Raw genomic sequence first — 27,760 nt, 5'->3', positions numbered from 1 at the left:
AATCAACTTTAAAGGATTTTAGAACTAAACAAAACAATTTCGAAGCATGAGTCCAAAAGAATGAACATGAAACACACCATTTACCTCTACATAGAGGTGATGAACTCAAGATGGAGAAAGGAACATTCTTTGGTGGATGTGGCAAATTCAGGGATTTGTTTTTCTGGACTATGTGGATATATTTTTAAATGAAGAAAAATTGACCAGTTGGGGAGGAGGCAGTATGGGAGACAAACTAATAAAGAAACTAATACTTTATTTTGCAAAGGTGGAAAGAGGCCCAGGTAGTAGAAGGATCTGCTAAAATCCTAAGAAGTTAGCAGCAGAATCCAGACAAGTCTCTTGCCTCCCATTCTGCTAACCATACTCTCATACTCTGTGAGGAGTTTCAGGCAAACATGTAAAGGAATTTTATCTCAATGTTGCACATGTTAATAAACAAACCTGACTATGAAAGGTGTTTACTATGAAAAATTTTCTTCTCCATATTCAAAAAAGACAAGATGACAGGTGAATGATTCTTGGTCTAGGGAGAGACCTGCAATCACATTCTCAATCTCCTTGGTTGTGTGACCTTGGACAAATACTTTCCTTTGCTAAACTTCAGTTTTTTCACTTGTAAAATGGGATTTATAATGACCCCTCAACTTGCCTCATGGGAAGATTGTGAAGATTATATGGGATAATGATGGCAAAGTGTCATGTAATGATTAAGTGCTATATAAACGTCAGCTATTATTATTATCACTGGAGCCTTTGGATTATACAAGCTGGGAAAGCCTATCCCTGGCTAATCCCTCGATTGTGTAACTAATATGATAAATATGTCTCCTGTCCTATGCAGGCAAGTAATGAGGGAGTTAATGAGTGAAGCAAGGAGAGATAGAAAGTGAAAATAAGAAACCATGGAAACGAACTCACTAATCCCAGCCAAGTGCCAGGAGACTAATGAAGACAGACGGAGAGTGAAAGGGATAATAAAAGCCCCAGAAAACTTGGAAGAGGAGAAAGGGAAGCCTTTACGGTAAGTAAGAGTCTGTCTTTAAGGAAATTCATAGTCTTGATCCTTATTTTAATCCCAAACTTCCTTTCTTTGCTCCAATGGGAGCTGCCATCTTTCCTCCCAGAAGAATCTTAGAGCTGCAGAGTTGAGAGTCACCTGAGAAGAGAAAACATCTAGTTCAATTAGTGGAGAATAGGAAGCAATTTCATTGCTATACGGAATTTGGAGGTAAGCAAATTCCCTTTATCAACATAGGGGAATAACTTCTTGGTGATTTATAGTTTTAGAATTTCTTAGAACACTGAGAATTTACTGAATTCAGGGTCAAATGGCCAATATATGTCAGAGGCAAGACTCGAAGTCAAATCTTCAAAGACTTTCAGATTTGGAAGGGAATAGAGAGCATTTGATTCAATCCTAATCTGAGTAAGAAGCTCCTCTACAAGTGGTCATTTGAATATTTCAGAGGGAACTCATTCTTTCTGAACCAGTCCTTCCCTGTGGGACAGTTCTCATCAGTGGGCACCTTTGCCTTCTATGGAACTAAAATCCATCCAGAACAAAGTAAGAAAAATTTAAGGAGAAGGGTTCACTCAGAGTCCCAGCCAATTAATGGAAAGGCTTTGACTCTTCACAGAAAATGGCATAAAATGGTAGAGAATGAGCCAGGAAACTTTGTTTCTAATTCCAATTCCATCCCAGCTTCACTGTGCTTTGGTTTCTTTCATCATCAACATAAATATAGAATTTGTGGAGGAAGATTGGTTTCCAATAAGATAAAATTTCCTACAGCAATGTTTTTTAGATGGCAACTACATTTTGGATGACGTAGTCAGGATACACAAATAACAGCTAGTATTTTTATAGCATTTGCTATAATTTTTTTATCCTAAAATCCTAATATATCCTATAATAATTTTATCCTTACAACAATTCTGGGAGGTAGTTACTATTATTATCCTCCTTTAATAGATAAGGAAACTGAGACAGATGATGATTGAGTAACTAGCCCAGAATTCACAAAACTTATAAGGATCTGATGTAGGATTTGAATTCAGGTCTTCACTCCAGGCCCAGTGCATTATTCACTGAGCCACCCAGCTGCCTGTTAAAACATTATCTCAATAGGTTAGAATGATTAGCCAAATCTAACAAGATGAAATGTAATAGAGGTTAATGTAAAATCCTATACTTGGGTTCCAAAAATCAATTGCACAATCTGTCACAAGGAGGTTTAGCTAGGAAAAAAGTTTCTGTCAAAAAGGTAGCAGCAATAATTCCCATTTATATAGAACTTTACAATTTACAAAGCAGTTTTCTTATAATAACCTGTAATATACACAATTATTATGATAATCCTCGTACATTGAGGCTTACATAAATTGTGAGTTGGCCAAACACATTAATCTGTTAATGGTACAGACAGGAGTTTTATATATGTATTTCCTGAGATATTATGGGTTTGTGTGGGCTTCAACTTAAATCTTAGTGGTTAGTTGGATCGGTTAAACAAGCTTAGGCCACACAATTAGAAAGAGCATCTAGAATAAAAGCTGATGGAATAAGGATGAGTGATATAGTGAACAGAACCCTGGACCGGGAGGCAGAGAAGCTGGTTCAGAATCTGGGCTTATCCATTGCATGTCTTCCCTCTTTCTGGACCTTAGTTTTCTACCTGAAAGTAAAAAGCTTGAACAAAATGATCTTTTAGATTCCCATTAGCTTTAATTATCATCATAGTTCTGCTGTCCTCTGACCCGGTCGGATCATGCTTCTGCATCTGGACACTATGCTGTACAAGAGACATTGAAAACTAGATCTTATCCAGAGAGAAGAGTGATCAGAATGGTGGGGAAGGCATATCATAGGGCAACTGGCTGAAGCAGCTGGGATGTTTGTTTTCTTTCTTTTTAAACAAATTCAATTCAATTCAATTTTATTTTATTTTCTGTTTTGAATTCTCTCCCTCACTGCCCCAACCATTGAGAAAAGCAAAACTCATTAAAATATATATTCATGCAAAATAAATCCCCAAATTAGCCTGTTCCAAAAGAATAAAGATATATTTCAACCTACATTCTGAATCTAGTGTCTAGTTTCATCCTGAGTTCTTTGGAATTGAGCTTGGTCATTGCATTGATCAGAGTTCTGAAATCTTTCAAAGTTGGTCATCATCTTAAAGCATTGCCTAGAGCACTGGGAGAGTTCGGTGACTTGTTCAAGGCCAGTATTTGTTAAGCATAACTTGAACCTAGGTTTTTTGGCTCAGAGGTCAGCCCTCCATCCACTATGCAACAGTCTGCATCCGTGTTTCTATCTGTCTATCTGTGTATCTATCTTTCTTAACATCATATTTATCTGCACAGATGGTATTCCATATTACATTTGCTACCCTGACTAGGGTTGCAGAAATTGAACTCTCAGATTAGTCCACTTTGCATCTGCTGCCCTGCCTACCTTCAACTCCACAAGACAAAATATCCCCAGCCAGGTACCCTTAATATTCTTCTCCTTTGTTATTTCCTGCTTCCTTGTGTGTGTTGTCTACCCCCCTTTAGACTGTAAACTCAGTGAGGGCAGGGATTGTCTTTCTTTTTATTAATTGTATCCTTAGTGTAGTGCTTAGTATAGTGCCTCATTGTAGGTACTTAATAAATGTTTATTGGAATGGGTTAGTATTTCTCTAGCAGAATGTAAACTCCTTAAGAAAAGGAGCTATTTCATTGTTTTTATTCCACAACACCTAGTTCAGTGACTGGCATATAATACATAAAAATTACTGGATTGAATTGAAACTAGGAACAATGGGAAAAATTATAGGAAGAGAGGCTCAATATAAGGGGAAAAAAACTTCCTAGATCAAAGATGTCCTTAAAGAAGAGTGGGCTGCTTTGGGGGAGGGAAAATAGTGAGTTCTTCAATATTAGAATATTGGAATTATTGGAATCTTTTAAGTGAGACTTGTCTAGGATGTCATAAATTTTGATTGTAGGTTGGGGTAGTTGATCTCTGAGATCCATTTCAGCTCTGAGATTTAATGATTCCATAATTATAAGTAGAATATTAGCTTCTTGAGGCCAGAAATTGCTTCATTTTTATTCTTGCATCCCTATGGTCTAGTCTGGTATCTTGCATACAGCAAATAAGTTGTTTAATACATTTTTGTTGAATTGAACTGATTTTCTGTGTCTCCTTCCCTATCATTACATTTAATTCTCAGGGCTAAGGTGTTGAAAGTGTGGCTTTTCTGTACCTGCAGAGAGGATGCTCTAAGCCTGGCCTGAACATGAATTCCCATGATGGACTATAAGAACTTGAAAGGGGTGTCTAATGATGCGTGTTTTTAAATGGTTTCAATTCATATCTACATGACAGTCTGTAATGACTTCAAGTCCACATTTCCATAAGGGAATATTTTTTCAGAAGATTTGGTTCCCCAAACCGAAACTCTCTCATTAAAAGACACAAGCCTATTTGGGGCCCATGAAGTTGACCCTTAGGTGTCTTTTTTTAACTCAGAAAACATTTGTTGAGGGAAGGGTCTGCTTTGTGCAGGATCCTAGGCTCTGTATATGGGAGGAGACAAAAATAAGCAACCGCAATTCCTGCTTTCCTGAAGCTCATTATCTGGTAAAGCACAGTAAAGAATCTCAGGCATGAGCTAATCCTGATTTTTCAATTGGGGAAACTGAAGCCTTGAGAAATTATTTGAAGGTAGTAAATAGCAGGACCAATATTTAAATCCCAGTCTGCCTTGCCGTTCAGTGATCTCTCCATGAACAACAGAAAAGATGAAACAAAGAATTGGGTACAAGGTAAAAAAAAATTGGGAAGAGTGCAACAGAAGACACTTTCTTAGAAGAGACCTGAATATCTTTATGAATCATCTTATCTAATTTCCCTATGATCCCATGAAAGAAAAAGAGGGAACGACAAATTTAATGTGATATAACTGTGTGTTATAGGAACCCCAAAGACTGATGCAATCTGATTTTACAATGCTTGAGTTAAGAGTTCCTTTCTCTTTTACCTAGATTACACCTCAACTGAAGGATTTTCTATCTGGGAGTGTTTTAGGGAGGACACTGATATTGGAGTATATCTGAAGGACATGGATGGGGAGGGGAGATATTGGGATCTGCCATGCCATGATCACTTGAAAGGATTAGAGAAGTTTAGCCTGGGGAACTGAATACTTTCAGTATCTGAAGGACTGTTGTCATATGGAAGGGAGATTAAACTTGGTCATCTTGGCATAAGAGTATAATTATGAGTAATACAAGAAAGTTACAGAGAATCAGACTGGCTCAATAAAAGGAAAAGTTTTCTAATAATAAAATTTTATATGATGTAATTCTTAGGAGAGAGTAACATCCTCATTCTTGAATCAGAGATTAGAATACTCTCTTCAGGAGATGCTACACAGAGGATTTCTGTATTAACTAGAAGGTTGGACTTCCAAGATACTTCCAGCCCAGTGGTCCTATAATCCTGTGAGTCATCCTCACAAAATCAAAGTCCATACAATTCCTTTATCTCACCATTCTATTGTTCTTCTCTTGGTGCTCTATTCTCCTTGAGGTTTCTCCCTGTCTCTCTAAATCTTACCAATTACCTACCAAAGTCCAGCTCAAATCTCCTCTCTTTCAGGAACTCTTCCTTGGCCAATCCAAGTCAAATGAATCTTTCTCTCTTCTGATCTCCTATAACACTTGTGCAGTATCATGGTCCATTGGAATGAATGCCACATTTGGGGTCTGAGGACTTAGGTTTGTATCCAGCATCTGCTACTTAATCCCGGTGTGCTCTTAGGTAAAGAGTAGGTAAAGGAGAACATCTCTGTAGGCTTCCTTTTTTTTTCATTTGTGAAATGAGAGAGTTGGATTTAGATGACCTGTAAGGTTCCTTATATCTATATTTAGGATCAAATCTCAGAAAGTATTCACTATTAAAGGTTTATAGTTCATAGATGTGGAAGGAGACTTACAACCTTTCTTCCCTTTATAGACGGGGAAACTGAACCCCAAGGAGGTTTCATGGTTTGGTAGCAAATGGTCAACTTAAGATTTGAACTCAGGCTCAGAGACTCCCAAACCAAGCTTCTTTCATTGCACAGAAATGATTCTGCTCCAGTCTAGATTTGAGCAAAAATATCTCTCTAAAGCATCTTTGGCAAGTGATCAACTCTTGAAGACTTTCCTTGATGATGAAATCAATCCTGAGGTGGTGCATTGCATATGCTCTAGTGATTGTAAAATTCTTCAGTTATTTATTATATTCAAGAGATCAGGGATGGGATTAATGCATTCTCAAGTTGCCTTCCATTGTGACTGGGTCTGCAGGATAAGGATACTCAGTAAATGATGATTGACTCAAGTAGGAAAGCTTATGTCTAAATTCCAAATGTACAATTTGATGAAATGGAAAGAGCCCAAAGTTGGGTTTGAATATGCTAGCTTTGTTACTCTCTGTGTCACCTGGGCAAGCTATTTTCTTTCTCTGTGTCTCACTCTTCTCAGATATTAAATGTGGAGGTTGTATTAGATACTCTCTAAGGTCCTTCCCAGATCTAAATTCTTTGATCTCTATACACTTAAGATTTGAGCTGTGAGCAGAAATTTGAAATATCTTCCTTCTCCCATGAGACAGGAGGATCACAGAATCAGAAGGCAGTTGAGTGCTATAGTAGGTAGAACTCAAGACTTGGAGTGAGAAAGATCTGAGTTTGAATCCTGCCATAAGGGTTTATTAGCTGTGTTAATAGCTTGGATAAGCAATTAACCTCTGTCTCCTTTGGTTTCCTCATCTATAAAATGGAGCTAGTAATATCACCTACCTCATAGAGTTATTGTAAGGATCAAATGTTTTAACATGTGTAAAGTTATTTGCAAATCTTAAAGTACTATGTAAAGTACTCTATATAATTACTATAAGCTCAGAGATACAGAGTTAAGTATCCATCTAATTCAACCCCTTTCATTTTAGAGAGCTATGTCAAAGGGCATTAGTTACAGGAGACAGAATTTGACCCAATTCAAGGAAGAACTTCTCAGTAAATGTAGCTGTCCAATAAGGAAATGGGATGCCTTGGGAGGTAGTGGGTTCCCAGTTATGGGAAGTGATCAAGAAGAGGCTAGGTGATAGTTGACTACCAGTGATATTGTTAAAGACAGAGCTGTATGGTGGAAAGGGCAGTGTGAGCGAGTGATTGATCCAACATCCTCTGACCCCAGATCCAAAGCTCCTTTCTCTGTATCCATACTATCTCTAGTCCAATCTCAGACCTTAGCAGACTGATCTGAGGACACACAAATAGTTAGCTGCAGGGGAAGGATCTGAATCTGATCCCTTTGTGTCTAGAGCTAGGACTCTTTGTGCCACGTCTCCAGATCTCTGATTTCACTTGGGAGACTCAACTCCTCATCTAAACATCCAACTAGTTTAAAAGTCAGCCCCTAAATAAAGTAAGCAGAACCAAGAAAATGATGACCAATTTTGTAAAGGAAAACACAGCAAAGAATAGCAGAATCTGATCAATGCAGTAACCAATCTTGACTTCAAAAGACTGGCAGTGATGCATGTCTCCCTCTTCTTAGTCCAGAAATAGAAGATTGAGCTATATATTGGAAGATATGGTCACCTTATTGGCTTGTTTTGTTCAACTGTACTTTATTTCATGAAAGGTACTGTTGAAAGCAGGATGGTGGGTGATGGGAGTAGTTGCGATGACACTGGGAAGTGAACAACAATTTTTTAAATGGCCTTGGTCCAAATCTTGCCTTTACAGAGATCTAAGAATTATTATTACCTAAAACAAAAATAAAAAAGTAATCTAATTTGGGGAGTTCCAGAGAATTGAGACCCTTCAGATGTCTACTTTGTGCTAGGCTGTACTGTGAGAAAACTTGAATAAAGATGAGCCCTGTTCTCAGTCTGAGAGTTTATAGAGGTCCAGATACAAACTCCATCTGTTCCTAGGGAGCTCAAAATTTTGTGTGCATTTTGTGTGTGTCAATCAACAAGTATTTATTAGGTGCTTACTTGGTACCTGGTATTATGCTGAGAGCTGGGTACACATAGAAAGGCAAAAACAGTAGTCCCTATCTCAAGGAGTTCAGCGTCTAGAAGAATACTTTATATAGAATATAGAGAAGGAACAACTTATCTGGCTCACACCTTAAGGAAATTCACAACCTTGTAGGGAAACAAAGGAGAAATTACCTGAGACAAACATTTCTTATTAGTTAAGGAAGGAGTTTCAAAGAGTTTTGTTGTCCTGTGATAGGGCCCTAATGTTTCTGAGAACATAGTAAAAGAGATGGGTAAGAGAAAGGTTATTGTTATTCCATCTACATGTTGCTCAGATAGGATGGCATCCCAGAGACCATGGAGGGAATTGCTATTGACACTTTTGCAAGCCTTTTTCATTCCACATCTGGCTCTCCCTGCCTGCTCCACGGACAATAAGTAGTAGACAAAAATTTGAACTCAATTTTGTTTCCAAACCTAGCGCCTCTTCCACCACCTATCTGACTGAGGTATTTTGGGGATTATTATCTCCTTTTGACAGAGAAGATTGTGGCTATTCATTGAGTTCCAATGTTGAGAATGAGGAAAGTGGTGGTCCCATTGTCTCTTGCCAAGATCAGAGCACCTCTGGAGAATGGTATGCAGGTCTGGTGTAAGAAGGAAATTAGATTGTGAGTTTCTTGAGAGCAGGAACTGCCTTTTGCCATTCTTTGTATCACTGGTGTTTTGTACAGTACCTGACAAACAGTGGGCACTTAGTGTTTATTGGCTGACTGATGAACTAAAGCATATCTGGATTGGGATGATCAGGATGGAGACTGGACCATGCCATAAGAGGATCAGTAGAAGGAAACAGTGATATTTAATTTAAAGATCAGAAGGCTTGGGGAGGGAGGAGGGAGGACAATCTAACTTCAAAGTTTTCAATGACTGACAGAAAAGAAAAATTTGATTTGTTCTTCTTGATCATGGAGAGTAGAATGAAGAACAATGGGCAAAAGCCACAAGGAGACAGATGATGACTCCATATAAAGAAAAATTTCCTTGAAATCATAGTTGCAAAGTAGAATGTGTTCCCTCAGGCAATAGTGGATTCTTTATGGCTGGAGAAATCACCTCAATCAGAGGAGGATGACCACTTATTAGGATATTGTATAAGGGAGTCCTGTTAGGTCTGTTAGACCAGCTGACTTCCAAGGTCCCTTTCAATTCTGAATTACTGTGATTCTTTGACATAGCCAAACTCACATGGCCAGTTGGTGGTAGAGATGGGACTTAAATTTAGGTCTTTTGATATTAAGTTTAATCCCCTTTCATCACACTATCCCTTTAAAACATTCCTGACTAATGGTTATCCAGCCTCTTCTTGAATCTCTCTCCTTGAATAGCTCACTGATTCCCAAAGTTCACCATTATGTTGTTGGATACCTCTGATCTCTAAAAAAAAGTATTTTGTATTCAGCCAAACTCTACCTCTGTGTAAATATCACCCCTCCACCTAGCTCTGGAATCCTCCCTTTGCTCTTAATACAAATTCTGTTTCAAAGCTGGAAATTAGAGAAATAGACTGCAGATGGTCATTGCTTAATGCTTTTATTGTGTGGGTAGATCTAATTTTCTTTGAACATTTAAATGAAAGTTTGACTTTGAGACCATCAATTATTATTGGCGTTAATAATAATTCACTTAAAAAAAGACTTTATAGCTCAAAAGGATACTCCCTATCCCAACAACCACACAAGGTAGGTATTGGAAATATTATTATTTCTACCTGATCAACCCTAGAAATCTTGCCCTGAAATCTAGATATGTTGATAAGTGAAAGTGTCAGCCAGCCTAATATCTGCTACTGGTTCCAACCACTTTCCATTCCACCCCAGACATCCTCTTGCCATCTACAATGTCTGATGCTGCATGCTTTGAATGACTTGACCTTCTCTTTTTTCTCTCCTCTCCACTTTCCAGGGCTATAATTGTAATTGAATCAGTACCATCATTGCTACTGTAAAAATGTGTGTCAATTAGCACCCATGGCTCTACTCATCATCCTTGTAACTTTCCAGACCCAAATATTGCTCTTGGGTCAACATTTTCCTATTTTTTCTGTATCTCTGATAGATAGACAGACTGATAGAAAGACAAACAGACAGAAAGAGAGAAAAACAGACAGACAGAGAGAGAGAGAGAAAGAGAGAGAGAGAGAGAGAGAGAGAGAGAGAGAGAGAGAGATAAAGTATTGGTTAAACACTTAGCACATGTTAGACATGATACTAAGCATTGGCAATGCATACGTAAGTCAGGAAAGCAGTCCCTACCTTTGAGGTTCTTACATTATAACAAGGAAGAGGGAAACAACCCCTAGAGCAGAGGTGGGAAGGAGAGTGGTACACCTGTGGCAGCATGTTATGGAGATGACCAGGAAGTGACATGAATACCAACAGGATAAGGGGATACTCCTTTATCAAAACAGGGAAAAATAAGAGGGAAGCCCAGATTTTCAATGAGGGTGATGATGTTGATGGTCGGATGGGAGACAAAATTTTGATGATGTGGCCAGAAAGCAGTTTAGAGGAAAACCAATGTGAAAGCCCACTTGTTAGACTGTAAGCCCCTTATGTCTTACTATTGTAGTTGTATACTTGGTGCTTAGAACAGTGTTTGACTCAGCAATAAACATTTAAGAAACGTTCATGCATTCATTCTACTTTACAGTTGAGGAAAGGAAACCCAGATACACTGAGCACTTTCTTTCAGGTCGCTCAAGGAGTAATCCTTGAATACCATCATTATCTTTACCTCTGTCTTGTTGCTCCCACCTCCTCTGGTTTCTTTCTGTTTTTTCTAAATCTCACCTGGCCTTAAAGAACCCACACAAATCCCAACTCTTCCACTTCAACCCAAACTGATCTCTTTTCTGAAGTCCTATAGCAATTGCTTCTAACTACATACGCAGTTATTTCAAAATTTTCTAATTGTTTCTAGTTTTAAAGTAATCAATCAGCAGTTCCCCAAGGGCAGAGATGGCAAATTCTTTTTCTTTTCTCTCCCCCTTGGCATTGTACGGGGTTGGATACTCAATAGGTTGGCTTCCTTTCCATAGATTGCTTACAGATCAATCTATGGACTGTATACAGATCTGTGACCATTAGATCCATCAGTCAATCAATTTACGGAGCACTTCTTATGTGCTAAGTCCTGAGCCCACAAACGTGGGCCATGTGAGACCATGTGAGACATCCCATCCTGTGCTGTCTCCTGGGCCCTTTAAATTGGTCCTGAATGAGAAAGAGAAGCACATTTATAATTTAGCTCGTCGTGGCCGAGAGCTCTTCTCCGTGGGAGCACCCTCTTCAATTACAACTTCCCTGTAATAAGATGAGGGATGAACGGGTGAGAGAGGCCTGCTGGAATGAGACATGATAAATCAGCTGGCTCAGGCAGCAGTGGGTGAGGCCCCAGTTCTCTGCCCGCCTACCCCTTGCTATCTTTCTTATTTCAATAAGGGAGTCTGAGGAAGAAATTTTAATTGCATTTGATGAGGGAGCTGTCCATGTGCCATGGTGGACATCATGGAGCCTGCATTAGTTCTTCCTTTCTCTTCTTGTTTGAGATACCTCCAGAAGAACATGCAAAGATATACCCTTTCCCCTCCAACCCCTTCTTTTCTTATTTGTTTGAAGGCTGTATGTTTGAAGCCGTTTCCCAAGCCCCCTCTGGGCTCACGTGACTCTGGGCGTGTTATTCGGCAGCCGGGGAGTCCGAGGGAAACCTGCCAATTTCTGAGGTGCCTTTGGTCAAGGGTGACTGAGTGTCAGCCAGCAATTATATGATTTCGGTGTAATTCATTGGGGGTAGGAGGGGGAAGCCCGGCCTCTGTAGCCTGCCTGCCTTAAAAAGATTGGCGTTGCCATCTGATTAATTTCCAAACTTTGGAAGCCCTCACTGCCATTGCCCGAGATGGACACACAACACTGACATTTCCGGCCTTGCCGGCGGGCGGCTTTATAATTGAAGTCCTGGACTCTGGGGGGAGGACCACAATACCGTGTCTTTGTCTGTCTTTCCTCCTTTCCTTATTACCATGCACATGCACTGCTTGCTGTATCCTCTCTGCACCCCTCTCACAGGCAGCAGGGTATAGGAGAAAGAACTGGGCTTCCCTTCCTCGATGCCATATTGTGAGGCAAATCCTTATCTAGCTTTCCCAGCCTATCAAATGAGAACAGTATCCCTCCCCCACCCCCAGCCTGTCTTAAAAAAAAAAAGCATCCAAAGAGAGGATCTGCTGGTAAGAGGAGACAAGGTAACAGGGGAAACAGCCCTGGAATTGGACGTGGAAAACCTGAGTTCAAATCTCAGCTTTATTTCTTCTTACCTCTATAAAATCCTTATTCAGTTAATGGTTACCAAAAAGATATATAATTTTGATATAATCACAATCACAATAATTCCAATCAGAAATTCATATTCTGTAAAATTAAAAAATTAATGGAAGATTAAACACAACAATTTAATATCTGTTTCTCTTTCAAAAATTCATTAGCCAATACACAAAGCAGTAAAAGGAATAACTACAATGTCTTGGTAAAAACTGCAGAAAGACTGTTTACAAACAGCCCTTTCTCAGTTAAAGTGGGAAATGTCCTATGTTTGAGTCAGAAGACTTGAGTTAGAATCTCAGATTTGCTTTTTAATGTCTTTGTGACTTTGAGCAAAGAACTTTTCTACTCTAAGTCTTAGTTTCCTTCTTTGTCAGACAAGGAGAATGGTTGAGATGATCTCTAAAGGTACATCTGCACTCAGTCTCGGGCTGGAAAGTTTAATCTGCTTGCAAACTCAGAAGAAGGCTTGAATAGGAAATAATCAGAGAATGATTCCATAATCCTCAATGTACTATAACTTTTACAGGGTTTGTCTGTGTGATGGGGTAGAGAGGGTGGGTGGGAAGGGGATGTGATTTAGAATTATGATGGCAGTAGCAGCTACATTAGTTTCAGGTCCTGGACAGCACCCCCTGCTTCTACACAAATTTAAAGGTAATTCACCCTTAGTTGTTGACCAATGTGTGTAACTGGGAGCTTCAGAAATGTTTTCATGGATATTGATCCAATGAAACTTTGCCAAGATTAGCTGGTGCTAATGTGGGTGCAGAGTAAAAACACAGAACAAATGCTTTCTTCTCAATGAGTCTTAATTTCCTTTCCTTGTCTCTAGAATTAAGAATTTGGTAAAAAAAAAAATCAAAACAAAACATCATGTGTTTTTATTACATTGGTATGTATATGATTTATTATTTTGTAAACAAATGAACTTTTATATGAAATAGTTATTATTTTAATAACATGTTTTACAGTACTGTACAATTTATATATTTGACCTTTTCCTCTTTTTCTCTCCATCTTTCCATCTTTCTTCTTCTTTGTCTCTGTCTCTCTGTCTCTCAATATGATATATAAGACATTTCTTTTGTGTATATATTATAAGGCATCCCCAAAGTTTTAATGATGTTTTAAGCACTAAAACTTTTGAAATATCTCATATTTGTATGATAAGTACATGTATATACATGTACACATGAGTATATAACATACATGTATTGCACATATACACATTTTATATAATATAATAATGTAACATAATACATATATATATATATATATATATATATATATATATATATATATATATATATATATATATATATATATGAGGGAGACTGGATTGTGATTTCATTGGCAGAAGAAATCCTAATGAGGAAGTACCCTTTCCCAACATATCTCCTCAGTTGTTCTACAACTCCAACTGACTTACCCAAGACCTGCCACTATCTATTTAGAGGTAATTATTCCTGACTCCAATGCCAGCTCTCTATCTACCACACTTCTCAAAATATCTATAGTAGTGTTGTTATTGTTTTTATAGAAAACTTCACCAAATTGAAAATAAAATGGGTATCCATTGATTGGGGAAAGAGTACACAACTGTGCCATATAAGCATAATGGAATATTATTATACCATGAGAAACAATGAATATGAAAAATCCAGAGAAATGAAAGAAGACTTGTATTAATTAATACAGAGTGAAGTAAATGATCCTATAGGATAAGAAAAATGTAAATGTAAAGAACTGAAAAAAACTATATTGAGTAACCCTCGTGTCAATAAGAATTTTTTAAACTCCATTGTATGCCATATACTAAAAATGATTGTAAAAATGACCAGTCTTGGTCCTAGAGACTAGACATATAAAATATATCCACCTTCTTTTCATAGAGAGGTGGAGGATTATGGATATATAATGTTGTATGCATGGTCAAACATCGTGACTATGTTGGTTGGTTTTGTTTAATGTTTTTCTTTTTACAAAAGAGACTGCTGTTGTGGAATTGGACTGGGTATGACTATAGATTACTAGGATGTGGAAACCAAAGTCTGTATTAAAATATTTTGAAAATAAAAAAGGTAATTTGAAGTGTTTTCTGGGTTATCAGTATTTTTGTGTCATAGACTCCTTTGGCAGTCTGGTGAAACTTATGAACTCCTGCCCAGAATATTTTTTAGGTACTTAAGATAAAATGCATAAGATTTCAAAGGAAATAGATTATGTTGAAATTGTTATCAAAATAATTTTCAAAAATTCATGGACTCCAAGTTAAGAACTCTTGGAGCTAATTCTAAAGTATTTTTTCTAACTCTATGAGTCTATGATATAAGGTAATTCTTATGTCAACACCATCATCACCCCATCCAAAAAAAGTTTTATATTATATTATATTATATTATATTATATTAACCAACCCAATCTGAGGCTAAACATGCAGAAATTTCAAAATGTCTGAACTTTATGTGTCACCAAAATTAATTGGAAAAACAAGCATAGCCTATGTTCATACTCTTGCTTCATCATGTCTTAGACACCTCAGCTTCAGAATCTTCATTTTAACTGCATCTTACCCATCCAGAAGCCTGACTGCCCCTTAGAAGTCACAGCTTCTTAATAATCGTAAGGACTTCAGAAGTCATCTAATACAAATTTTCCTTCTTGACCTCAGACAATGTTGGAATCCTCTCTACAGCATCCACAATATGTGATTATACTGACTCTACTTAACTACCTTCAGTGTTGAGAAACTCACTATCTCTCAGGGAAGCTTGAACCATTGATGGACATCAACAAATATAAAGAAGTTCTTCCTTATACTGAGTTGAAATTTACCTCCATGTAACTTCCTTCTATTCCTTCTAGTTTTGATATCTGGGATCAAACTGAGCAAAGCCTGATCTTTCTACTACAAGACAGCCGCCTTAGATATTTAAAGTCACTAATCCTATCCCTTCTACCCCCAAAGTTGTTTATTTTTCAAGCTAAGCACTTTTTGCTCTACCTTACCTCTGGTAAGTTCTGGCTTAAAGGGGATACACAGGGGAGAAATTTAATGAATATTTTCTTTTTACTCTTTCAATTCATACTGTACCCTGAAAGTAGAAGTATTTTTATTGCATATAAAATGGGTACAATAAGACTTGCAATACTCACCGCACAGGGTTACGGCAAACTTGCTTTGAGAACTTGAAAGTTATAAATAGTCTTCTGGGTTGACTCACTCTCTAGAATTGTCTTCTCGCTATTAGATACTCCATTCTGACCATATCATCCCTCTGCTTAACAGCCTTCAGTGCTTCCCAATTGCTTACAGTCTAAGTCAGAACTTCAACAGAGCATTCAAGGGACCTTCTCAGTCTGTCTCCAACCTGTCTTTCCAGCCTTTTCTCCTGTTTCATCCCTGTACACTTGCCAAACTTGCTTTTTCCAGAACTCAGCATTCAATGAACCCCAGCATCTGCGGGGAGCCAAGGATTGAGAAAGCAGGTAGGATTGTGAGCAGCAAAACCCCAATGACATCATATCCTCTCCCCAGCATATAGCAACTCTTGGGCCTGACATCCATCTTCCCTGGTGGAAGGTGGAGGGGAAAGAAGAGATAACTTATGTGTGGCTGTGCGTGAATGTTCTTTCCCTGCACTCATGAAGACAGATGTTAGAAAGGGGAGGAAGTCTTTGTGCTGTCCACATCCATATTGAAGCTGTTCTTTGCAAATGGGAATAGATCTCTGTTTGTTCCAGGTACATGTATCCTGAGTGTATTCTTGCCTGGAGCCTTGGCAGGAAGGAAGAAGAAGTAATGCTGGCCAATGGCCAGTAGGATTATAGGGAAGGAGCACTGAATTCAGAGTTAGGAGATATGGCTTCTATTCTGAGGTTCAACCCTGTGTATAAATGGGGCTCAAGTCACATGTATGACTCTCATTATGGAGCAGGTACAGTGTCATTGTTTTCTTATTAGCAGCAGCATTTCTAGCCTTGTCTAAACTATGACCCTGACCATGTTTAACCATGACCTTGACCCTTTGGTCCCAGAAAGACAAAATAAGTTCATGATGACAACACTTTGCCCAAATAAGTAATTTCTAGGTTTGGAGAAAGGAGATATTTAGGGTGCAATGCTCTAGTTATTTTCACTATATAGTTTTAGTCTCAATTCGTTTTACCTCTTCCATTCAAGACCTTTTGAGATTTCTTTTTTTCCTATCCTTATACAATTAAAAACAAATAAGCCTACTTTCTGTGAGATCCAAAGCTAAATATTAGTGATTTTTTTGATTATTTTATTTTGAGTATTCATTGTCTTTGATTACTTATCTAAGAACCATAGTATATTAGAATTCAAATCTGGGAGGGATCACAGAAGCCATCTAGTTCAAAATGTAACTGAGCTGAACTTTAACATTCTCAACAGGTAGTCAATTAGGTCTTTTGACTGCCATGTCATAGTATTAATTTATATCCTGAAATTTTGTGCTTTAGCACTTATCAAGACCTTCAGATCTTTTCCTTTGAATTGCTGTTTAGTCACACTTCTCTTATTTTGTACTCATGAAGTTGAGTCTCTATACCTTAAGTGTTGACTTTACGTTTATCTCTATTAAATTTCGTTTTATTGATCTTTCCCCTGACTGCTAAAAGATTTATTGTCTTTATTTTACATTTTGACATTTAGTTATGTCATCACCAACATGGCCATCATCATTATCACCATCTCCTTGACTCTCCAAGCTTGATGAGATTTTAGTGGTGATCTAAACTTATTCTTTACTAAATTCAAGAAATCTCTCTCCAACCTCATGGAAAGGAGGTTAGCTAGTCTGCTTGAAATACACACACACACACACACACACACACACACACACACACTCAAATATATGTAATTATAAGCTCCATGAGGAAGCTCATTCTAAATCATAATCAACTTGTGGACATTCAAAACCTTTACATATTTTCAAAACTGCATTTTACTTCATTCAGCTTGACATCTAAGTACCTGACACTATACTCAATTCAGGAATTATAAAAAGGTATGAAACCATAGGGGAATCTATCCTCAAAGAGGTGGTTTTGAGGTCTTGACATCAGAAACACTTGGATTCAAATTCTACTTCCAACATATACCAGTTGTATGACCCTCAATAAGTCTTTTCTCTCTTTTAGCCTCAACTTCCTCATCTATAAAATGGATTTAATGATAGAACCTACCTCACAGGATCTTTGTGAAGATCAAATGAAATAACACAAATGAAATAACAGTGCTTTCCAAATATTAAAGCTCTCTCTCTATAAATGCTTTCTATAGACTTTGAGGTCCTTGAGGAAAACAACCTGGATCTTATCCTTTTTAGGACTCCTCTGTAACATTTAGCACAGGTCCAGGCAAATAAATGTAGTGGAAATTGCGCCAGGAAATACTTGTTGAATTAAATCAAATCAGAGAAGACCCTCTGTTTTTGTTTCTTTTTATTAAGATAATCACTGAAACAAAATGCTTTGAGTGAAGACATGAAGGTAGCAAGAATAAGAAGGATGTTTAATTGTAATGGCTGTGAGATCACAATCATCAATATTTCAAGTGGGCTTCCCAGATTTTCCTGAGAAATTTTTTCCATAGAATACTTCCTCTCTCTGGGTCTCAGTTTTTGCCTCTGTAAATTGGGAGGATCGACCTTCATCATTAGGTTCCTCCTAGTAATAACATTCTAATTTCTATATTTAAATATCCTCATCACTTTTGATCTTCTATATTCTAAAATATTGGATCCCTAATAGCTCTGAGATTCTATGTTCTAAGCTCTCTTCTACCTCTAAACTTCTATGTTTCTCATTTTATAACCCTATCTTGTTCATCTGACATTCTGTATTTGCAAGTTCTTCCCAACTCTGACATTGATTTTCTGTATTCCAAAATCTTGTCTAGCTGTGATGTTTCTATATTCTAAAATCCTTTTCTACCTATAGCATTCTATGAGTCAATAGTTCTATGATGCAAATGATTATAATATAAAATAGATTTAGAAAAGTTTCCTGGAAAAGTGCAAACTGCTACATCTTAGCTCAGTGAAGGGGAATAAAACTGGATCCATGTGCATTCCCTCCAGAATTTTGGGTTTCTGGGCCTTAGTAGAGAGGGAAAAAATTCTCACAGGGGATGTTCAGCAGGGAGAGTTTTAGTTTTTTGGGCTTCACTATTCTCTCCAGGAGAATGGGGATAATGATATCTTTAGTAGTTTGGACTACATACTTTTTTAAATGAGGTTTAAGTAACAGAGTATATAAAACACTATATAAATGTCTATTGTTGCTTTACTGCAGAGGTACTTTATCTTTCCTCAGGAAAAAATTTTCTTCTTCTTCTTTCTTTTTCCTTCTTCTTCTTTCTTCTTCTTCCTTCTTATTTTTTGTTCTTCTTCCTTCTTCTTCTTCCTCGTCCTCTTCTTCCTCCTCTTCCTTCCCTTCCTCTTCTTTCTCCTTCTCCTCCTCTTGTTGTTGTTGTTGTTGTTGTTGTTGTTGTTGTTGTTGTTGTTGTTGTTGTTGTTATTGGAAATAACTTCTAAATGATCTGGACACGTGGCCTATGGTCAACATAGGGCCTAATTTGACTACTAGGGGACCACCACACTGGAGCTAAAATAAAGCTATATTCCATACATGGTAATGATGTGCCCTGGGATATATCTCCACCAAAGGGAATGGTCTGCTCTGAGTTATACATACTTGCTTATTTAGGGTTTTTGAGATCCATGACACAAATTTGATTGGCAGCTGGCAAGCGCTCAGTCTACGACCAAGCCAAAGGTCAGTGTGCAGACTGGAGTCAGTCAGGGCTCCGGCTGGGACCAGGATCAAGGCCAAATCCGAGGTCCCTACTAGGAGCCAATCTGTGACCAGAATCAGGAGTCTGGCGTCAGAGCAGTCATAGGTCAGTTTGTGGTCAATGTCAGCTATAGATAAGAGTCTAGAATCAGGGTAAGACTTACGGTTCAGTCTGTAGTAATTGCCAAAGATCAACCTATTTTCAGGGCCACAGCTCAGACTATACCTGAAATCAGGGCTTAGTCTATGACCTGAGTCAGTGCTTAGCCAGGGGTTGAGGACAGGGCTCAGTGTGGCCTTCAGGTCATAGGTCAGTTTGTGGTCAGGGTCATGATTGAGTTGGGCTAGGATCAGGTCAGACTGGGTCTGAGGTCAGGGGTCAGTGTAGGTTGGGTTCAGAACTCAGTCTTTTCTATCTCTGATGTTCTAATTCTAGGATTCCTCCGAGTCCAGACATCCCAGGTCCTCGGATTCCATGATCCATCAAGCCCCCTGGTCTGGTACTAGGGACTGTCTAACCCTAAGAGATTGTGGACCTGTTTGTGGCTGGGCTTTCTGAGCTGACTTAGCCCCATCTCCATCTCCACAAAGATGCCTGTAGAAGGGTTTCCCCATCCAGGCTTTTCCCTTCACTATGTATGACACAGACTACCAGTGGGTGGGGGCTGACTGGGGGGATTCCTTTGTCGCCAGCTCCTCTCTGGGCCTGGGGATTTTGCAAGCCCAGGGAGAGGGGACACGGTCCCTGCGGCCACGGCAGCCTATTTAAATGCTCCATTGGAGAGGGATTAAGGTTTATGCAAGGTCACTGGGGATGTGATAATTATAATCACAGGTTTTTGGCTTCGCAATGACAGCCATTTGTTATTTTCGCTCGAGTAATTCCCCGCCGCTAGAGCTGTTGACAAGCGTGCACTGATTTAGTGGCCTCAGCCCCCCCTCCCACCATTCCTCCCCCTCTACCAGGTCCCCAGGCAGCAGCAGTTCTGAAGGCTGACATCTCCCAGTGGCCCCGCAATGCCCAGTATCTCTTCCATTGGTGAGCTCACAGAAGAGCAGTGCATTTAGTGTATCATGGGATCTAAGGATGGAGAGAGAGAGAGAGAAGGGGGGAGGGGAGAAAGAGACAGAGAAAGAAAGAGAGACAGAGACACACAGAGAGAGACAGAGACAGACAGAGACAGAGGCAGAGACAGAGAAAGAGACAGAGAGACAGAGAAAGATAGAGAGAGAAAAAGAGACAGAAAGAGAAAAAGAAAGAGAGAAAGAGACAAAAAGAGAAAGAGAGAAGGAGAGAAAGAGAGGAGAGAGAAAGAGAGAGAAAAAAAGAGAGAGAAAGAGTAGCAGTCTGGTATGGTAGGAAATGCCTTGGATAGACTGGGAAATTAGGAGGTTTAGCTTCTTTTCAGAACTCTGCCCCTAATTTATTGGGTGACCCTGTGCATCCAAATAACCCTCCTCTGAACCTGAATTTCTTCATCTGTAAAATGGGAGTGATAATCCTTGACTAGTCAACCTTAAAGGACTGTCGAGTATCAAATGAGATAATGCATATACATACATATATTACCTACACATATATTAGATATTACAATGTTTTGTTATACTAGAGAATCTCATTATCAGAAGATTGGCCTCAATAATACATTATGGTCTACTATGGCAGAGGAGGCTATGATCTGATCTGACTTAGGGGTGATATATCCCCATGGACTACTTCACAGGTTCTTATGAAAGAAATAACGTTATTGTGTTGTTGTTGACTTGTCACCCTCCTGGAAGACAAGAGACCTGGAATCTAGTCCCTAATCTGTGTTAGTTTTATGACTTTGGGTCGCTTTCCCAAAACTGAGTTTTAGTTTTTTCATGTGTTAAATGAGTAGGTTGGACCATACAGTCTCTCATATTCCTCAAAGTCTTTGTTTAATGATCTGAATTCTAAGTGCCTTTCAATTTATCTATTTCTTCTTCAGTGCCTAGCACGTAGTAGGAACTTATGGATGTTTGCTGACTGTATCTCAGCTCCAAATTTTCTAGATTTTATGTTCTAATGACCCTTGCAGTATTGCTGGTATGCATGCTGCAATTGAAGGTCCAGTTTAATGCTGACAATGTGTACCTTGTGCTCTAAGGCCCCTTTTGTATCTATGATTGCTAATATTTGCTTTATAAAGTATAAAACCTCTTGCAAAAAGGAAAAGATTATGATGAATTTTCAAGTTATTGGTGTCTTATAATTTGTCTAAATGAAAGACTTCCCTGTTTCAGCACCTCCCATGCCTGGATAGCTCCCATAATCAGCTAGGACAGATATTGTTGGTCACTGTGGTGGCCATGTCTGGGTTGACTCTCCATTTTGGTGCCTCTGATGAATGGCTATGGTTAATTCCATGAGAATGAGCAAAGGTATCAGAGGAGGAAAAATTTTGAAAATGGAAGAAAAATTCCTATCCCTCCCCTTGATGGTTCCTCCTCCCCACAATCTCTCTGTTTGTCTGTCTCCTCACATGCCTGTTGCCTCTTTCCTGATGGATGTGCCTTTATTTTGTTTGTTTTCGCAATCAGAGGTAAGAGCCCTTTAATATATATTAAATGGTGATAAATAGAGAATACTTGATGGCTTCAGCCTGACGTGACATTTGTCTTTAAGGGAGAGGAGATTGATAACTCCTAGGCATAGCAAAAAACAGGCAAAATCCCCTAAGAGAGGAATCAGCTTCTGGGGGAGCCAGATTTCTTTGTGTATGTCCTTTGGGGGTCCCATTACCTTTGACTTACTTCATCTCTCTCTCTCTAAGTTTTGCCCTATGGAAATTTTGCCCTCTGAGATATGGCTCTGTACCCCCAAATACAATGACCACAAAATTTAGACTTTATATCATCTCCCTTTTACCTGATTGCCAACCCCTTCTCTTCCATCCTAGCCTCTATCTTTCCTTCTTGATCTGGGAATTATTTTAGGTAGGTGGGTGGAGAGATGTAAAATCATAAAATCATAGTATTTTTTGAGCTGAAATGGACCTTGCTCATTAATTCAATAAATTAATACCAGATTAAAGTGCTTTACTTTATCCTGTAGGCAATGAGGAACAGCTGAAATATTTGGTTTGTAGTACAACAACAAGCAGATTTGTATACCAGTAAGGTATAAACTGTGTGACACTATGTTAAGGAGGGTTTGGAGTAGGAGGAATTAGAGGCAGGAAGACCAAATAGGAGGCTATGATAACAATTCAGGCAGAAGATGATAAGAAACAATAAGAATGCCAGTTGAATGAGGGGAGAGAAGGGAAAAGCTGATGCAATGAAAAACACCCTGAATTTGAACTTAAAGGACATTTTGTTTTGTTTTGTTTTTCCCAGAGCAATTGGGATTAAATGACTTGTCCAGGATCACACAGCTAGTAAATATTAAAGTGTCTGAATTTAGGGCCTCTTGACTCTAAGGGCCAGAGTAAAGGATATGTTTTAATATCAACTTTGCTACTTATAATTTGTGTGATGGTAAATAACTTAAGCTCTCAGCCTTGTTCTTTCTTCCATAAAAATAGGGGGGCTAGACTTCATGATCTCTAAAGTTTTAGCTCTAAATCCAAGGTACAAAGAATTTGAGAGATAGAAAGAATCAACATGTTTCCGTATAAGCTGAATGACAAAGAAGAATCAAAGGGGACTCTGAATTTAAATCTAAATGAGTGCAAGGATAATGGAGCTATTTACCAAAATGAGAAAGTCAAAAGGAATAGGGTTAGTGGGGATGGAGCTAAAAACAGACTTTTCATCCTTGAAGAATTCATATCCAGTTAAAGAAGACATAGCCCAACCTATTTCTAAAATAGTTGAATACAAGTCAAGATAGTATATAAGTGCCAAATTAACAAAGGATATAGACAGTGAGCAACTAGGAGTATGGGGGATAAAGTGTCAGACTTGGAGTCATGAAAACTCTTTTTCTTAGTTCAAATCTGGTTTCAGTCATTTACTAGCTGTATGACCCTGGACAAGTCACTTAACCCTGTTTGCCACAGTTCCTTATCTGTAAAATGAGTTAGAGAATGAAATGGCAAACCAATCCATTATCTCTGCCAAGAAAATCCCAAATGATCTCATGGACATGGCTAAAAAAACCCACAATTGAACAATAACAAAATAGTGAGTGCTAAAGGTAGAGATCTTACTATCATTGTGTTGGTTTTTGTTGCTGTTTTTTATAGATGAAAAAAGAGTCACTGAGGGTTAAGTAACATTACCCAAAATCCTATGGGTAGGAAATTGCAAAGCCAGGATGTGACCCCAGATGCTCTGACTCTAAATACAAAACACTTTTGGAGCAAGCAGGGTGGGATTCTTGAAGAAGGTGGGAAATAGGCTAAGTTTCAAAGAATTTGAACAAGAATAAATAGAGAGGACCCTCCAGAAAGGAGACAAAGACTTGGAATCTGGAGCAAAGGTAGCTGTGAGCTAAAGAAAGGGGAATTAAATGATATTGTCCCCATTAAATAGCCGTAAGTTTGGCTCTAAGCTCCATCTTCTAAGTGTGTCATGGCTGAATAGGACAGATGGACAAATGAGCTCTGGTTCTGTCTGGCTTATTACATTGAGCCAGAAACCCTGCATCCCATCTACCACTCAGGCACTGGGAAAATCAGTCCATGAATCAATAAGAGCATTCAGCGATCCCTTCTGCAGTGTAAGGTGTTCAGCTCTGATGGGGAGACTGGAGAAAGAAGAGAGAATCTCTGCCATTGGGTAGCATTAGAAAATATCAATATCAAAAAATATAAATTGGAAGGTCCCTTAGGGTTCCTCTAGCTTGACTCTTTCATTTTACAAAAAGGGAAACCAAGGTTGGAAGAATGGAAATGATTGGAATATCACAAAGGGACTTAGTGACAGAGTTGAGATGTCATTTTTGGGTCTCTTGAATCCTAGCCCAAGGTGTTTCTTGTGCTTTGCATATATTCACATACATATATACTTGGGAATGCACTCAAATATATTCATGAATTCCTATACACATGCACACATGCAGAGTCAGCCTTCTGAGGAGCCCAACACCAGCTTGTACAAGCAGCTCCTTCCAGGAGTCTGAGTCTGGATAGAAAAGCAAGCTCTGTTCTGGCTGCTGAGACCCAGCCTAGAGTGAGAGGGAGAAACTACAGCAGAGATCATCTAGGGAACCTGGATATCATTAGTCACTAAACTTCATGAAATGAAGACTTGGAAAGACTCTGATATCAATGAAAGGAATACTGGTGAGCAACACCACAGGTCTTTGGAAGTACCAAAGTGTCCTCAGTCATGGTTTTATTCCATTGTTAGAATTAGTGGGTTTCGTGGTGAAATGTCAACTCGTGGTTAAAAGCTCAAGGAACTACATTGTTCAGGAAGCAAATCAAAAGCTATAAAAACAAAATCAAACAAAAACCAACCAGTCATTGTAGTCTGTAATACGGAATCCAGTCATTGCCCACCCACTTACCACCATTATGCTTCTCTGGCTCCAAGAGGCTCTGATTGCACTGCCAGTATTCTCTGTATCTGCTGGCAAGCTCAATGGGACAGAGACTGTCTTTGAGTTTGAATGCAGGGGACCTGAGTTGGAGTAGATGGATGATTCTATCTTATCATGTATATGAGTACAGATGTGAGTATTGTTTATGTAGATACAGGAATCTTATCATGTATATGAGTACAGATGTGAGTATTGTTTATGTAGATACAGGATGTGAATTCACCCATGGATATGTGTTTAAACACAAATGCTTGTGAATGTCGGGGAGAACGTGGGAGTATCTGTGTACAAGTCTCCTAAGTGAATGTGTTTGCATATGCGTGAATGAGTATCAACATGTTTATACATAAAGGTGTGTGAAAATGTGACTGTGAGCATGCATGTGAGTGTCTGTTATATATTTATATACAGTTACAAAAATACATATTATGTATGTGTATATATATATATATATGCATACATATATATGTATATATATATCTATGTGTATGAGTATGGCTATGATTCACTGTATATATGTAAAAATACATATATGTATATATATATATATTATATATATAATCCATTTATGAACTTGATGAACGAATGTGTACATGTTCTTGTTCATTCATTTTTCATTGTTCAGTCATGTCCCATTCATAATGCACTTAGTTTTCTTAACAGATATCAGAGGAGTTTGCCATTTCCTTCTCCAGTTCATTTTACAGATAAGGAAACTGAGGTAAAGAGGGTAGGATTAAATGACTTGTTCAGGGTCACATAGATAGTAAGTGTCTGAAGCCAGAGTTGAACTCAGGAAAATGAGTCTTCCTGATTTCAGACCTGGCATTTTGTCAACTGCAGCATGTAGCTGCTCCATCTATGTGTGTAGGGAAATGGAGTTGAAAATTATCCAAAATTATGCCCAATGGATCCTAAAAATTTGATCTTAAGTCTCTTTAACATAAAAAAGAACAGGAAAAAAGAATCATTCAGTTCTTTTTCTACCTCACCCCCCACGCCGGCCCCATTTTTGCTTCTTTGCCTCTCTCTGTTTGCCTTTGTCTCTCCATGGATGAGAGATGACTGTACTCTGAATGATGGGGCATATCTAACTTGGCATAAGAGCCAGCACACTAAACTGTGACCTCTCAGAGGATTTGTCTCTTTTACCCATAAGCAGCTCTTGTTTGTAACTTTCTCTACTCTGCTCTTCCTCTCTCTCTCTTTCCCTCCACCTCTCTCTCTTTCTATTACCTAAGTCTCAGTCTTTCCTGCAGAAAATAAAATACTAGAGAAGGATGCACCATTGGGTCTTTGATGGTAAAATTTTGGGTACCATACGCAACCTGAAGCCAGCGAGGAAATGATATGGGGAGGTATTTATTTTTAAAATTACTCACAACTCCCTGGATCAGCAATATCTTACTCTTTCTAGAAGAGGTTGGATTTGGTTCTGGCCCACAATGGATCATGTTTACATTTTCCTGACTTGATATTCAAAATTACAGAATGCCAGAATTTAAAGACCATATAGTTCACATTCCTCATTTTACACATGGGAAAACTGAGGCAGGGAGCACAGAGGTAATTTTCTCAAGTCTTGTAGCTAAAATGTGGTAAAGCTTAGACTCTGAACTCAGATCTTTAATCTTTAACTTTTAACTCTGGAATTACTTCTCTTCCATCAGTACCCTAGCGCCTTATTTTCAGTAATGGAATTATGGAATAAAGTATTCCACCATATTATATTAAGCACTGGCCTAGTCAATTATACCTGCATTTTCAAAATGCCCAAGACTGAACATTTCTAATTTGAATCCTATCCCAACAGAGCTCACCATTAAAGTAAACCTGTAGGTACAGTGAAGAAGAGTCATTTTGTAAAGGATCATCTACCGGGCAAATTTGGATTTTTAAAAAAGCAATTACCCTTCCCAGGAGTGAGGGACAGCGTGGTGTTGCTGAAAAGGAAGGAAGGAAGGAAGGAAGGAAGGAAGGAAGGAAGGAAGGAAGGAAGGAAGGAAGGAAGGAAGGAAGGAAGGAAGGAAGGAAGGAAGGAGGGAAGGAAGGAGGGAAGGAAGGAAGGAAGGAAGGAAGGAAGGAAGGAAGGAAGGAAGGAAGGAAAGACAGAGGGAGGGAGGGACAGAGGGGTGGAGGGAAGGGAAGGGAAGGCAGGAAGGAAGGCAGGAAGGAAGGAAGGAAGGAAGGAAGGAAGGAAGGAAGGAAGGAAGGAAGGAAGGAAGGAAAGAAAGAAAGAAAGAAAGAAAGAAGGAAAGAAGGAAGGAAAGAAGGAAGGAAGGAAGGAAAGTACTTGTTGGATTCAAGAGACCTAAGTTCAAGTCCAGACTTAGCCATTTGCTAGCTGTGGGACTCTTGGCAAGTTCTTGTCCTTGGAGCCTCAGTTTCCTCGAATGCAAAAAGGGGATTTAAATACTTTCATTCTTTTCCTCACAGGACCAGTATGAGGAAAGTATTTTGTAAACCTTCAAGCTGATTTTCCTGGTGCCATAAAGTCCCACCCCGGGAAGCGGAGCAGACACTAAGAAGGCTCCAGGAAAGCGGCTCCCATTCAGACAAGGCAGAATGGATGGTTTTGACAACAGAGGTGCCATGGAGCTGACTGACTTCCTTGCCTCCCTCCATCGGTAAAGTTCCCGGCTCTCTGGAAGGTCATTGATGGACGGATAGGTGGCATCAAATATGTAAATGCCAAGTGTTTCCTCCTGTTATCGACGTGACAAACTCCATGGTTGCCTCTCAAGAAAAATGCCCCTGCCAGGGCTGGTAATAGATAGATGCCAGCCAGCCTTCTTGGGATGGTGAAACTGACAGCCAAGCAACAGAGAAATTGAATGCCACCGGGAATATATGTTGGGACCTTCCCTCATTTAATCAAATAAAATGCATTTTATTAAAAAAAAAATATCTACAGGAAGCTTATCTATAGCTCCTGCTACTCCCCTTCCCCCAAACCCCAAACAAACAAATAAACAAAAGAGTTCCTAATGTATGAGGCAGGTGAATTCA

General features: G+C 38.8%; 1 long non-coding RNA gene across 1 annotated transcript; it reads left to right on the top strand.

Moving 5' to 3' along the window:
• The first annotated feature begins 927 nt into the window (after positions 1-927).
• Positions 928-27,739, top strand: LOC127540779 (uncharacterized). Its single transcript, XR_007948280.1, has 2 exons — positions 928-1,024; positions 27,188-27,739. It is a non-coding gene; the product is annotated as an uncharacterized LOC127540779 (long non-coding RNA).
• The last annotated feature ends 21 nt before the right edge of the window (positions 27,740-27,760 follow it).

Source organism: Antechinus flavipes, chromosome 6 (assembly GCF_016432865.1).
Source record: "Antechinus flavipes isolate AdamAnt ecotype Samford, QLD, Australia chromosome 6, AdamAnt_v2, whole genome shotgun sequence".
Lineage (NCBI taxonomy): Eukaryota > Metazoa > Chordata > Mammalia > Dasyuromorphia > Dasyuridae > Antechinus > Antechinus flavipes.
Note: the sequence above shows the minus strand (reverse complement) of the source record. Positions and strands in the feature narration are given on the sequence as shown.